Source organism: Hirundo rustica, chromosome 2 (genome assembly GCF_015227805.2).
Source record: "Hirundo rustica isolate bHirRus1 chromosome 2, bHirRus1.pri.v3, whole genome shotgun sequence".
Classification (NCBI taxonomy): Eukaryota; Metazoa; Chordata; class Aves; order Passeriformes; family Hirundinidae; genus Hirundo; species Hirundo rustica.
In genome coordinates, this window is record NC_053451.1 from 22,413,098 (window position 1) to 22,427,018 (window position 13,921).

Sequence of the window (13,921 nt, forward strand, 5' to 3'; positions counted from 1 at the left end):
AACTTTAGCTGCAGTTAATGGGAAAGAAGTCTGCAAACTTGCTAAAAATGTAGCTACTTCTTAACACGCAAACAATTGTACAGCCAAGCAAAGAGACAGTCTCCCAGAAGATCTAAGAGCCTTTTAACCTAATGAAGACATACAGAATCAATACTTATTCTATCTATTCAAATTCACTGAAAAACCCCAAACAAACAAAGCAAGACACTTTCAAGTTACATGTGCCATTTGCTCTGTGCCTTTTTGTTAACAAAAGTGAAAATGAGTCCCTGATCTCCAACTCCACTGCTGGACGAAGCGCCTCCGCTTCACATTTAGAGGTAACAGCTTGATGTAGTTAATATTGTTTTCACCGCACAAAAACTTAATACAAATTGCTTAGGTAATTGGATGCGAAATGCAGAACAAAAATCTCTGTCAACCTTCAGCGACTGTTAAAGAGGACATCAGGTTATTTGGAATGACGTCTCACATATTTTAGACGCATATTGCATAACTAAACCCAGGATGGTCCTTCTGAAATGTTTTTAGATATAAAATAACCTACAGCTCCAGCGTGAGACGATCCTTCACAACCAAAGACTTTCTGGAAGACTGTATTTGACCTTGAACTTTGCAATGCAGGACTAGTCTAAAAGTTAAACCATCCTTATCATGCCTAGTGTTTCTCTGCACATTTTATCATCCCAGACAGAACAGCTGAAACAGCAGGCATAAATGTAGCTGAGATCTGCCATCAATTCTCCAGGAAAGACCTGTGCCACCAGAGAGCACTGCTGCTCTTTGTCAGTGCCCCAGAGGCAGGACACCCCCCAGAAAGGCAGCGCTCACCCTGCTGAGATCCCCAGGTCAGCCCTCAGTGCCATTGCTACTCCAGAGGGCAGGAATGCCTCTACACGTCCTTTTACTCTCCTCGAGCCTGAGCTGCTGCCTCTGCCCTCTGAAGGTCGTTCCTACCCAGCAGCAGCTCCGCTGGCTGCCCTCTCCCAGCCACAGCTGCTACCCACCAACACTTCAGCAGCCGCTCAGAACAGCAGCTTTGCTGCTGCCTACAGCTCTGGGCCTCTCCAGTCCGAAAGGGTCAGGAGATGGATACGCAAGCCTGGCAACACTGCTGTCTCTGCTTCTGATGAACCCTTTATGCCACGCGTGTGAAAACACGTCGCACGAGAAGACACGAATGCAAAGTCTAACGTACGGCTGTTGCGTCTCCTTTGTTCTTTCGCTTTGGTCAGAGCCCTCGAGTAATTTCCCGGTTATTTTTCATTTAAGTTGACTTAATTCACGTGAATTCTTACTTAGGCTTTTACATTGACCTAATAAAGAGCACCTTCAGGCAGGTGTTACCCGTTGAATTTATACAGCCAATTAACATACATACGTAAGCACTGTACTACGCCTCCTTGGCAAGTGCAGAAAAGAAATACGTCTTTCCACCCTTCCCCCTCCCACCGGTGCTTTATTAGTCCTTGTGAAACGAAATTCTACTTTCATTTACTCTGATGAAAATCAAGATTTACTTCACCAAGTCCTATAATATCAAAAGCGCTTAAACTGGATTAGAAACAAGTTTCCCAATTAATGAAAGTAGAATTAAATTCAAGCTCCCACCCTCTCACTAGTCTTGCATTAAAGTACTTAGACCTTCTTCCAGAGATTTCACATCGTTTTCAGAAAAACGTGGAACACACAGAGAAACCAGGTATAAAACCACCTGGTGTGTCAGTAATAATATCTCTCTCCATTCCTATTGGAATTTTCATCTGAGGATCCTGAGGCACTTTTCAGATATTCATTCGGTCTCACTGTGTTGTTGAGTTCCACTATGTACACTGTACTCGGAGGCATAAAGAAGTAAATGTCCCAAACCAAGGACACAGTTCCGATCTCCTCAGAATTATTAGCAAGTTTAATATGCTCCTAACGGCAAGTATTGGAAGAGGCTCGGGAATTCAGATTCTTTAACCATCTGCCACCACTCCACGCCAGGTTCTCTCATACACTCAGAGGAGCTTTTCCTGGCTTCTGCACCAGGTGATAGTTCGCTCACAGCTAACAGCAGATGTGGTTCCGCCTAGAACAAATCTTGCGCTCTGCAAAGCGCTGGAGTGGGACTGAATGTGCACCGTTGCTCAAATAAAAAAAGCACTATGTAACAAACACAAACAAATCCATTCACTGCATCTGAGATTCGTGTAATCCACACCTGAATTAGTCTTGAGTATCAAAATCGAATCAAGAGATTCGATATTGAAATGTGTTCTCTACCTTCCATTTGTAGGACCAGAATTCATTGTGCTGATAAAGTCAACAGGAATGCATTCAATGCACCTGAAAACAATGTCAACTTTGGACCGGTATGTTCTGAGTTCTTATCGGAGACAACCGGATACTCACGCTTTTCTCATTTCAGAACTGTACTGAAGGAGGTGACTGTCCCACGCTCTGCTCCTGTGGAACCCCACCTGGAGCGCTGTGCACAGTTCTGGTGCCCCCGGCGTAGGAGCGACGTGGAACTGCCAGAGCCAGTTCAGAGCAGGGCGACAAAGCTCAAGGGAGCACTGGAGCACAGCCCCTCTGGAGACAGGCGGAAAGAGCTGTAGCCGCTCAGCCTGGAGAAGAGAAGGTTGCATGGAGAGCCCAGAGCAACCCTCCAGGGTGGGAAGGGACCTACAGGGAAGCCGGAGAGAGACCCTTCGGCAGGAATTGCAGCCACAGGACAAGGACTAACGGGTGCAAACTGAGAGAGGGGAGATTTAGGTTCGGTACTAAGAAGGAATCTCCCACGGTGAGAGAGGTGAGGCACCGGCACAGGCTGCCTGGGGAGGCTGTGGATACCCAACCCTTTCAAAACCAGTGTTCAAAGCCAGGTTCAGTAAGCCTGTGAGCAACCTGGTCTGGTGGGAGGTGTTCCTGCCCACGGCAGGGGAGCTTGGGATCAGATGATCTTTAAGGTCCATTCCAACCCTTAACATTCTATCGCTCTAGGATTCAATACAGACAAGTTACAGATTGTCTCAGTACAAAAGGATCCTAAAACAAGAAAGATCACCAAAATATGCCACCCTTTTCAAACTCAATACAGCTTTCTGATTACTTCTTTTCTCTTCTGAAGAGGATAAAAGTTCTTTCTTATTTCTCTAGACAAAAATACAAGTACCAAAAATACACTGATTGTATGTCGCGTGGTACACAAGAACAAAAGACATCTTTACTCTTCAGACTTTTGAGCAACAAAGGGAAAAATGTGTTTTGAAAAATCAGCTTAACCGGAAGAAAGCTGCAAAAGGAATAGTTTGGTCCGCAATCTAGGCTGTTTCTAACTAGAAGGTGGCAAAACATATGCTCTCACATTTTGTTCACCGAGGTTGTAAAGCCACATACAAATCATAGTCATATGAAATAAGGCACTGTAAATATTTCTTGACTTTAATAATTACATTTAAACCTCTGTCTTGGACAAACCCTTGCTTTGTGACAGTGGAAGACGGCAAAATCTTAGTAAATTCTTCAGTAGCTATCCAATATGAAATACGAAATAGATCTATAAACACTTCTAGCAGGTTGTTTTCAAGTCCAGAGTTCACATCATAAAAGGTCTTAATCACATCACTTAAGGTCTGAAGGAACCTCTGGAAATTCTCTAGTCAACTCATGCTCAGTTGTGTCCATGTTATGGGAATACTACCAACCAACACAGCAATATACTTTCATCTCAGTAAACATGATTCTACTTTCCCCCCCCCCAGTAACAAAATGTGTCCATTTATGCTCCAAAACATGACATTGCTACACCAAAGTCAAAACATCTGGGCAGTTTGTCCAGAAGCAGAATTTCAATAAAGCATGAAATCTTAATGGGACTTCATACCTTCTACAGCGATAATTAGTTCTACTATGGTCAAAATCAGACACTCCTATTTTGTTGCTGAAAATCCAGAGTAATTCCCAAAAAGTCAATGGATGTATGACAGTGTGTACCAGTATAGATGAGACATGAGGGTCCATAAAGATCAGTCACCAGGGAGAGGAGTCAGGCCTAAATTTCCTGGCTAAAGTCTCCAAAAGTGTGTAAACATCCCTAAATCCCACAGAAATAAGGGAAGACGGGAACCTTAACATTTTAGAACGTTGAAATTTTTTCCAGCTCCTTTCTTCTGAAGCTTGCAGAGTGCTAACATATATGTGAAATCCATTCTTTTTTTACAACGCTTTTTGAGCTAATAAATTTGCAAGGCAAGATTAAGAAACAACAGAAAAATAACAAGAATAAGGAAAGAAAGAGAATCACTCACGGTAGCCTGCTGCTTCTCTGCTTTCTCAGCTGCCTCATGAAGCTGCTTTTGGAAGGCTTCCTGGAGAGATTTCATTTCCCTAGTTTATTGAAAACACAGAACACAAACTTCAACACAAGTTTCCATTAGGAAAGAATTCTTCAGATTCAAAAAAATGGACCTTTAACTATTCAGAGCAGCAAACAGATGTACTTTGTGTATGGGTCTCACAAATAAAATCACGACGACTCCATGAAGGATAGTTCCAAAGCAAAAGAAAAATGATCTATGATGCAAACTGCCCACTCATATCTATATCTACTGAATGGCCTGCTGTGCAAAACATCTGCCAGCGCATCATTTCTAACAAAAATGATTGGCACCAAAAAAAGAGAGGAAGGCAGGCAAGTGAAAATGCACTGACACAGAGACATGCTATTATCAATAAGAACTAGTTTATATCTGCCTTAAAATAAACAAATCGATCGAGCTCTGATAAAATTCAACCTCATACGGCACTTTCTAGAGGCAAGCAAGAAAAAATTCAGTAGAAGATTCTGGCATAAAAGAAAGAAGAAGGGGATAATGGCTTGGATTGGGTTTTATTTGAATCAAGTGAAAACCCTTCACATTACAGAGATTTCCTCCAAATTGCAAGAATTTTCTACCCACGGCATATGACACTTTGGAGTTGCAGCAAAGTAGTAACATGACACATCTCCTAACAGCTGTAGAGCTTTTGGAGGGCTGCTGCTTGTATGGATAAACTCTCAAGGAAGATCCAAACCAAAACTGGATTTATACACAGTAACAGATAATAATTTAGCCCTGTGGAAACTAACCTGGATGGAAACCAGCTAATTTTCAAAGAACTTGCTATCCTGCTGGATCATCTTTCTTTTCAGCTGATAACCCCGACTACTTTCAGCAGTTTCAGCAACACTAGCACAGGACCAGCGATTGAGCAGCATGAAAACAAAATACCATCATCAGCCCTAACAGATGCCATCATTTCAAAGTGTTGATGATGCACTGAAAGAATGAAACTGGGGGCATCATAGTAAGGGACCAAGTTTTACTTGCAACTTGGGAATTACTGAAGGATTTGCACTAAAGGAATTTTTAAAAAAATCCATTTTGAAGTCAGCAGAACATTGACTTACAAAAGCTGAGATTCTAGTACTCTAAACTTTACTGCATTTGGAGTAGAGCATAATCAAAGTCGTGCCCAGACCAAATGCAGCTCATGTTTGTTCAAAGAAAGATCACAGCATTAATACTGGGATATATGTTCAATTGTGGCTTCAATGCAGTAGATTTAAGCGTAATACTACGTTCACTTTTCTTCATTTACTGCATGATAAAACATAGCCTGAGGACCGTGGCAAACAAACTGTGACCTTTCCTTAGTGAAATTCTGTGAGGAAGATTCCCTGGCACATTTTTAATACCTCTTTCATTAGCTGAACTTTTACACCTCTCTGGAAAAGAAATCCAGTAAGTCTATAAACAGCTGGCAACAGGAGTAGCCCCAAAGCATTTCTTTGCAGTATCCTGTCAAACCTTTCATCTTCTGAACGATGGAGTGGGCTGCCCAGCAGCAGATTGCACTGACCCACTCTTGATTTCTGGGAACCGCCCTTGTGCAGTATACTCAATGTCTGGAGGCCTTAGAAGCAAAAGTCAACACGTATTTTTGGGTGGATCTTGAGAGACTGCAAGTGGTGATTAGGAAGAATCTTTGAAATATGCAATCAAATTTCCTTTTAGCACACTCCATTTCCCCATCTGCACCTAAGATCTATTTACTAACCAGTCCATTACTACTTTTAAGCAATTCACGTCTCGATTTCATAAAGGAAAGTTGCACAACAGACAAACCAGCACAAAACTGCGTTCGTGTACGACGAAGGATTTCGTCCGCGCGAAGGAAATCTGTGATGCCGAGATGTACGCCTTCAGTCACATCCAAGCCACCTAAGCACTTAAAGAGGGCATCAGCTAAAGTCTTGCCTCTGTAACTTAACAGATTTGCCAGGAATACCTGAAAGATTCACGTTACATTTAACAGTAAAAATCAGAAATTCTACTGGGATTGTATGGTGGACCTTACATATTGGGTATTTAAGGCATGAAGGTCATTTTCTCGCAAGGTTTCTACGCAGCAACGCAATTTCGTGTGCATTTCCACAGTGAGCGTGGACGTAAGACGGCCATGGAATTTAATTACTGCATTTTTAACGATGAAGGAAGTATGAACTTCATAAAGCTTCTTACTAAACATTTTCCCTAGGGAAAAATATGAAGTATAGATGCACTCATTATATATTGTTTGTCCAGCAAAAGTGGCCACTATATTTGTTATGTTTTCTTGCTATTAAAATTGTATTGATGTTGCCATTTGCCGGTCTGAATTTTGAGAATTAAGAGACAGAATGAGGATTCTTACTTGTAATGAAGCACTAGGGAAACTGAGACAAAGCACTAGCTTGGGAACTTGCATTCCCAGCCACGGGAACTCATTTTTTAAGTGCTCGATGAATAATTTGAAATTAGTACCTCTTTCTCCTCCTAACTCCATTCATCACAAATGTCCAGCGCAAGTATTCCTGTTTGCACATGGACCAGTGATTTTGAGTTCACATAAACACATATGTTTGCACACATAAACATTTGATTGAGAGGTCTGAATAAATGTCATCACCTCCAAACTTAGAGATTTAGACGCTTAAGTAATTTAATTTTCTAGAAATTCTGAATTTATTGAATACTTAAAATACTTTTAAGGATGACTGAATCTTCCTTCAAAATTCAAAAAGCCTTTCTTTAGCAGATATCTCGCCATACCGTTTTAATACCTTTTCCTAGCCTATGTTCAATATCAGCAAATCCACGATTTGTTTCAAAAAGACTATTTCCTGCCTTTATTTTACTGTCACAATCAGCAGACTCTGGAATGCAGCAGTGTTTATCTATATAGTAAAAGGAAAGGTGGAATTTGCTAGTACTGACAGTTTTTAGTCAGGAAATAAAAAGTGAAGGAAGGAAGTGAGGGTCTCACCTTTGGTTTTGGCCCAGCTCCAGAAGTTTCTGCACATCAGTTTGGGTTGATGCTTCATCATTATTTAAAGACTGATAGCAACAAAAAAAAACCCTCTATTAAAGAGATCCTTATTATTATTAATCTGTGAAAGTATTTGGCCCTCGTTCATAAAATAGTCCTGGTGAATTGCAGACATTACCCCTTGAGAAAATTGGAAGAATAGTCTGACTTTTCTTTTACTGCAACTCAAACACAAAAAGCTGCACACAGCCTGCACTTTCAGATACTAAATGGGAGGTAAATACAATAAGCAGATTTAGAAACAGACAAATGACTAAAAGCATTAGAATTTTATGACCCAGGAAGTCTGTGTGTGTACAGAAGATAATAGCACAGCTCTTTGCCCACATCAGGATCTCCGTAGTGTTAAGCCTATAATATTTCACAGTGTGATTTTGCTGAATACTACCTCCAACCGTGCTACAAGCTAAAATCAATTTGCTACAAGGAGAAGCCCATTTCTCTACAAAGTAAGAAAAAGCCTACTATAACAGTGATAAAGCACTCAAAAAACCCCTCAAAACTAAACCCAACTCCCGAACCCAAAACCCCAAAGATCAAAGGGTTGATTAATTAAAACCAGAGAAGGCTGGAACACAGGACAATATAACATCATAATATAATATAGCACAGGACTGATACACACCACTAGTACTTCTCCTGAAGCAGGCAGTGCAGCTTCTCCTTTTACTTTTCCCAGATAGCTTACATCGATGAAGATAAAAATGTATTGTCAGAAAAATAATTTCCTTTAAAGTGGCATGAAATACAGAGACCAACTTCAACTGATAATGAGTCTAATTGTTTTCACCAGACCAACAGACACTACTGGGAAAACACAGGTGCTCTCTCAGCGGAATATCTGGACCCCAGATCCAGGGCAGCATTTTCAATCTGGTTTTTCCTCTGAGGAGCTTTGAGGTTTGAGTTGAGAGTTCATCCATCGCCCTTTCAGCCTCACCATGACACCCAGAAGTTAAAGGCAGCGAAGTCTCAGCTCTCACTTCAGGCTCATCTAGCACAGTTTGTCAGCTGAACTTGGCAAGCCATGCCCTGCAGTAAATCCAGTCCGACTGTGCAGATGGCACGTCAGAAAGGAAAACTGAGCAACTAAACTGAGTGTCATGAATTCAGCAGCAAAGATCCAACCTGCAACAGCAAAGGACATCCTCTGCACTAGCTGCCAGCGCAAATGTGTGTCAGCTCCATTAATACTGCATATTTCCTGTCCTTCCCTTCCTTTTCCTACATTCTATTCTCATGTTGGTTTCTTTATTTTATTGAGTTGACAAAGGCCCCAGCACATCAGGATGAATTTTTCCATGAAACCATCAGGTTTATATTAAGTAGAAGATCAACAAAATAAACAAAAATAATAATTATTCACATATTTAATGATTTTTTTTAAAAGGAACACATTTGTTTCTCATTAAAAGACACCAATAAGAAAAAGTAGAGGTAAGTAAGCAATCCCAATGAAAACGGAGACAGAGTCTAACCTGGAGGTTTACTTTAAGCCCCTGAAGTTCTTTAGAAGTCTTTAACAGTTGATGAAGTATGTTGCTCCTTTCCTTATAGACTTCTTTCGGCTGTCTTTCCAATTCTTCATAGCCCTGTCTAACACAAAGAATAAAAGCATGAGATCATCCCAAAACATTAGTCAATGCACCCAAAAACGTATCTTAGTTCATCTTGACTCCTAAATAATCAGATTTTACTCTCACGTGCATTTGATAAGCATTCTTGAGAAGGTTTCACGCGTCAGTTTTCCACAGCAGCAGGTAACAGTCTGAAGCTGTGTTATTACATGAAAAGCACAGTGTATTTTCTGAAGCTGATGGTGCATTAACAAAAGTTAAATACTTTCACCACAGCATAGTAACACTTATTTCATATTTGAAAACACATCAGTTACAACACATCTTCACAAACACAGAAATTTTGTCCTGAGGAATACAAGCACGCTTGTCTGAATTTAACTAACAAGATGATCTGTTCAATTAAGAAAAACTGCTACATGCAAACCAAATGAGCCAGATGGTAGAAGACTCAATCAGAATAATTCCACTGAAGCTGGAGAAGATTTAGGATGAAAGAACACCTCATCCATATCTAGGTACCTGTCAGAATGAAGCATATGGGCCTTTAAGGAGGATGGCATCATCCTTCCCCCTGCAGAAGAAAGGAACAGAAGGATCACGGCTTTGTTAATAAACAGGTTTACTTTTTTTTTTTCACTTTCACCCACCGATACTCATTTCTCATTGGCAAAAAGAAAAGGGATTAGCAAAGCCCGTCTCTTTAGAGGAAACATTCCTCCCAGAGCATTTTCTCCCAAAATTGGTCGCTAAACAGAGACACTCCTTCAGCAAACATGCAACAGTTCACTTCTAAGCTCCTCTTTTTAAAAAACTTTTTGTGCCCTAATTACAATTACTAGTTTAGGGCATTCTACTGTAAATTCTAGGAAAATTAGGTGATTTGATAAGAGGGTAACAAATTGTAACAAATGCTGCTTACAAAGTACCCTTGCAAAGTGCATTTTCACCTAGGTGTTTATAGAGAAATCTTTTGAAGGTATTCTTGGTAGTGGAAGTGGCCACATGAATCTGGTTTACAGTTAAGTGAGAAAAAGATCAATCGTAATTCTAAGTCAACATATATGGAAGTTGAAGATAAGAATCCATAAAAATTGCACAATAACCAAACGAGATGGAAAGAATCTGCAAAACAACACAGCATTGCAATGCTGATCTTCCTGTCTTTCTAAGTACGAACATTTTTAATCTAGAAAATCGGTGAAATTCTTTTTATTAATCAAAACCCAAAATGATCGAGTTATCTAGATAAAGTACACTACATATAATTACAGCACATAGATACAGAATGTATTATAATAGCATCCAACCTGAGTTTCAAGTACTTCTACCCGATTTAATTTAATTCTGCACTAGCTATAACACTTGGCAACGTGCTGAAATCCAGCCTTTGTCAGATACAACTATCCCTCCTACTCAAATGACACTTGCATTATATATTTTGTATTTGGGCATTACCTGATCACTGTGTTTCAGACTGGGGTGGGGGGCGAGGGGGAACTGGGGACAGGGAAAAGGTTTTCCCACTTGCAAATTTCTGTTAATCAAATCAACAGGATATTCTACTTCTGCACATTCTGGCTTTGCACAGAAGAATCTTGTTTCAAACCCTTTGTCCTTCATTATTTTTCCTTTCATATAAATATAAATATAAAATATAAATATTCACACCAAAAATATATGTGTATATATAAACTCCCACCTTGACAGTGTCAGACAAAGAAGCATTCAGCATTTGCTTACATTAACCAGCCATTCCTGTGCACCTGTTGGTCTTTTCAGACACGTATGAACCACCTCATGCACAAGCCTGATCACTCACTCCTTCCCTGAAATCACAATTCCTAAATCATTGCCTTGCCTAGGAAATTTTAGGAAGGGTAGAAACAAGCGCTGCACCTTATTTTCAACTGAAGTTACCTCTTTAAGTGAAATCTTTTTGTCTTAGAGATGCAACGAACACCAAACGAGCATCTCCACCTAACACAGCCAATACAGTTTCAATTACAAAAAACATTATTTTGAGAGACCTGGCTGGCTTCTGTACTAGCTACAAATAATTCTTTCAACTTTTCTGTTTGCAATTCTGAAAGGAAAGACAAATTCCAGTAATATCGCTGATCCACCATTATTGAGGGGACACTTAGACGAGAGTAAGTGCACACACATTTGAAAAGATCACAAATAGTAAATAGAAAAAATAGAATTACAGAAAATTTTTCTGTACTTTTGAGCATCACGACTGAAATTTCTATGTCAACGTGAAATTAAGAGCTTCCAGAAAGGTGATCTGACTCAAAAAAGATCCATTTCAAGGGCACTTGCGATTTATTGTTTAATTGGACTGAGATCTTAGATTTGAAATCAGAATTTTAAATCTAGTTTCACGATATAAGAGTTTTTTGACAGCTGCCCTCTATGTTGAATATTTTTTATACAAGTATAAATATATCAGCACTTAAAAGAATCACATTAGAATTCAAATCCTTTACATCTCACGAGTTTTCTACAGGTTAAATAAATACATTGACGCAGAAATCAAAACAAAGATTTGACCTCAAAGTGGTATCTTCATTTCTACAGCTCTCAAAGGTACCATAATATCAATAATGTTCTTGCTGAGATATAAATTTAAGTCAGGAATATCTGCATGTTCATTCAGCAGAGAATCTGGGAACTCGACTGCAGTAATTGAATCAGTGTGTTGGTTGATTTTTCTTTTGCTAAGGGCTGTCACCAGGAAAACTCTTAGTTTGGGAAATTTTTCCTTAATATAACTTACTGCTGTTAAACCCCCACTTCTGATTGCTGATCTGGGTACTTGGAAAAGAGGGGAGCATTTAAGAAAAACAAAAATCAAACAACTCCTATAAACACTCTTCCTTCCTCTCCCTCATGCTCATCCTGCACCAAATCATCTTCTTTCTCCTACAACCCATCCCAACTTCGCGTACGTGCCCGGCAGGTGATTCCTGAGCCGTTCCAGGAGCCACAGGAGACTGGGGCAGTGCACAGCAGCTTTCCCCTGCTGCTCTCTGTCTCTTGGGCCTTCTCTACTCCAGGGAGAGTTCTCCATGGGCTGGAGTCACTCGGGGTGTCCCACTCTGCCATGTGTGACCTGAGGATGCCACTGCTCAGCTGTGTCCCTGTCCTAGTAGCAGGTGACCCACAGGCTGTCACTGCTCAGCTGTGTCCCTGTCCTAGAGCAGGTGACCCACAGGCTGTCACTGCTCAGCTGTGTCCCTGTCCTTGTACAGGTGACCCACAGGCTGTCACTGCTCAGCTGTGTCCCTGTCCTAGAGCAGGTGACCCACAGGCTGTCACTGCTCAGCTGTGTCCCTGTCCTAGAGCAGGTGACCCACAGGCTGTCACTGCTCAGATGTGTCCCTGTCCTTGTACAGGTGACCCACAGGCTGTCACTGCTCAGCTGTGTCCCTGTCCTTGTACAGGTGACCCACAGGCTGTCACTGCTCAGATGTGTCCCTGTCCTAGAGCAGGTGACCCACGGCTGCAGCTCCTTCCGAAATACCCACTTGGGCACTGCACACCTCCTTCCAAGAGCACATTTCCAGCCACATTTCCAGCCACTCCTCTTCATCAGTCAATGTCCAAGGCCATCTCCTCCACATCTGCAGCATCATTCTCCTGCCCCTCTTTCCTAAACTTGTGTGAGCAGGGAGCCCACGTGCTCCTCTAACAGGCTGCAGTGTTTGCACCCCTCAGTGGAACCAGAAGAAGCAGCACACGCTCCTCTCCCCTGTTTCAGTCCTCTAAAAGCATGAACTCAAGTGAAAAACCCTTTGTCCAAAAGACACAGAGACAGAAGAAAGGAAAATAAAGCGTCTGAACCAAACCCAGCAACCAAACTAAGGGTGCCCAAAAGGTGGTGGTGGTTTTGAAAGGCAAGATTGTCCATAGGTATCTCTAAATATTCTTGCCCTGGGGACAATAGTCTACATCCTCACACGTGTTTCAAAGTGGTGTCTGACCTAACACTTCCCACAAGTCACAAAAGACAGGACACACAGGGACATTTTTACATTACTCCAGGATTTTTCCTTTGCCATTCTGGCCAGTGACAACCTTTGACAGACCAAGCCTTCCACCACAAAACTGACAAGGTAACATTATGCCGCTGCTACTGCCTCCTCCGAGGGAAGCAAAGAAATGCTAATTACAGCTGGAGCTCTATATAAACTGTGATCCTTTCCTAGGATGCTCACCAAGCACATCACGGAGCTGTAGCACACCAGCAAGCTCTGGGCAAGGCTGTATTTAAACTGCTGGGTGTCACTTACCTCGGAAACAACCAAAGTCAATCAGAACATCCTGAGATCCTATCATAAATTAGGAAAAGATACCTCTTAGTATTAAAAAAAAATCCCAAAAAACCATCTCAATATCTAGGAAGCAAAGTGAGGCATTGAGAAATTCACTCCAAAGTACTCTGATCATGTCAGAGCTTGTAAACACCTAAACACACCCATCTCCACACTTAGATCCTACTGATGGGAAGCTTGTTTCTAGTTTCTTAGTCTTGTCCCTCCCACTCTGAAAAACAGACTCTCTCTAAAAATATGATGCAGATGATTCCTCAGGAAGTTCCTTCTATTGTATTTTTAATGACAGATGGCTATCAATGACTTCATGACATTGCTTTCATAACTAGGTCCTCTGCAGTATTAAACATCTTTCCTAATATTAGTCTGAAATGCAACAGATACAGTAGGGTACGACTTTAGAATGCAAGTTTAATGGATTTCCTTCCCTCTCCGTTTTCGGTCTGGGCTTTTTTCTTGGTTTCAAACAAACGTTTCCAAATATCCTTACAATGAATACGCATAAAGGCTGCAAATTTCACAGCTTCTCAAGTCCCTAGAGTTTTTACAGTTACAAGGACTGCTAACATGAACTTAAGCCATGGTTACTGCTCCGTTTTAAAGCAG

General features: G+C 41.0%; 1 protein-coding gene across 13 annotated transcripts in view; it reads right to left on the reverse strand.

The window, feature by feature from the left end:
* The window catches only part of LUZP2 (leucine zipper protein 2), an 84,762-nt gene that overhangs the window by 33,030 nt on the left and 37,811 nt on the right, over positions 1–13,921 (reverse strand). For 3 of the 13 annotated variants that reach the window (XM_058424164.1, XM_058424154.1, XM_040057296.2), the window contains exons 1-3: positions 7,336–7,406; positions 6,156–6,318; positions 4,296–4,374 (exon numbers count right to left, since the gene is read on the reverse strand). The gene's annotated coding sequence lies outside the window, so the exon portion shown is untranslated. Of the gene's footprint in view, positions 1–4,295; positions 4,375–6,087; positions 6,319–7,335; positions 7,407–8,876; positions 8,995–9,497; positions 9,550–13,921 lie in introns of those variants that run through there. The other 10 variants (XM_040057295.2, XM_040057300.2, XM_040057294.2 and 7 more) reach the window with 7 other exon arrangements.